The sequence below is a fragment of the Erpetoichthys calabaricus genome, chromosome 7, assembly GCF_900747795.2.
Source record: "Erpetoichthys calabaricus chromosome 7, fErpCal1.3, whole genome shotgun sequence".
NCBI lineage: Eukaryota > Metazoa > Chordata > Cladistia > Polypteriformes > Polypteridae > Erpetoichthys > Erpetoichthys calabaricus.
The window spans coordinates 3459066-3460867 of NC_041400.2; positions in this window are offsets into that span (position 1 = coordinate 3459066).

Sequence of the window (1802 nt, forward strand, 5' to 3'; positions counted from 1 at the left end):
AATAAAAGTATGAATAAGGGGCCCAAGTTTATAACAAACTGTACCTTGATAGACGAATCCACAATAAAGAAATAAATTCTTGTTTAGGGTCACTAGTGGGATTTGAACCCACAGCCTCCAATGTCCAAAGCCGTAAGCACTGTGCCACACTGGATCTGCCTATCATATAGCGCCTTTCATATCTCTATATGTAACACCATTCATATCTATTCATCTATCGGATAGTCCCTTTCCCTAATGTATATAGCGCCTTTCATATCTATTACATTTACATTTACTTATTTGGCCAATGCTTTTATCCAAAGCAACTCACAATGTCTGAGGTACAATCAGTTACATTTCTTTTTGTTTTTTTTCCAATTAGAGTACAAGCACAGGCTAAGGGTCACACAGTGTCAGTGGTGGGACTCGATCCCAAAGCCTTAACCAGTACACCACACTGCCCACCTTTCATATTTATTCATCTGTCCATCTTACACTCCCTTTCCCTAATGTATAGAACACGTTTTGAATTGACTATATAGTGCCTTTCACAGCCATTCATCCATCTATAGTGCTTTTTATAAGTATGTATTATCTATCATAGTGTCTATAGATGAACCGTAACAAATAATTTTACATTTTGTTTCTTCCACCACACAGACAAGGCAGACCACTTTGGAACCCTAAAATGTGGACCCTGGGGGTCCCAGTGGGTTTGTTTTTTTTAGTGTGTGACACACCCACCAGTGCCACCTGCTGGCTCAGACCAAGTGAAACATCCTGAAGGCAGATGAGTTTAACATGACTTACCTGGACAAGACCACCTGTGCTGCTGTCACATACAATGAAGGATCGTCCGCCATTGTGGGGGGGGGGGGTGCTGGGTGAGGCTCGTCAAAAGTGGAAGTGCAGCGCAACACAAAGGAGGATCAAAGGGTTGTTGCCCACCGCCAACATTGTTGGCCTCTCATCGTAATTTAAGCACTAAGAACTAAGAGGACAAGTCAGACATGGCAGCCTTCACGGTTACAACCCAGCAGGGGCTCAGCCCAATTCTGGAGTCCAACCGGACCCCCCAAAAAAGAATAAATTCTTGAGTGCCGAGAGCTCGATAGAGAGGCAGTGCAGATGATGGATGGGATGGCGGGCAGTGACAACAGGGTCACCAAGTCAGAAACTCGTAAATATTTTGTTCTCTCACTCCTTAACCGATTGAACAAATATACCCGGGCAACGGCGGGCACTTCATATAGTAACACATCCATCCATCCATCCATTATCCAACCCGCTGAATCTGAACACAGGGTCATGGGGGTCTGCTGGAGCCAATCCTAGCCAACACAGGGCACAAGGCAGGAACCAATCCCGGGCAGGGTGCCAACCCACCGCAGGACACACACACACACACACCCAAAAACTAGTGCCAATTTAGAATCGCCAATCCACATAACCTGCAAGTCTTTGGACTGTGGGAGGAAACCCACGCAGACACGGGGAGAACATGCAAACTCCACGCAGGGAGGACCCAGGAAGTGAACCCTGGTCTCCTAACTGCGAGGCAGCAGCGCTACCCACTGCGCCACCGTGCCGCCCTATTATAGTAATACATATAAAAGAAATATCATTATGGGTGGCACATTCCGTTACGCTAAGCCAAGCTGGATTCTTAAACAATAGGCGGAGTTAGTCGAACGGCCCCGCCCCCTTCTTCCTAGGAAGGAGCTAGAAATCGCTTGACTTCCTTTCCGTTGTTGCCCCCGGTACCGAGACCACCTTAACAAATACCCGCCGGTCAGCACTTAAAAGAATAACAAGACTGG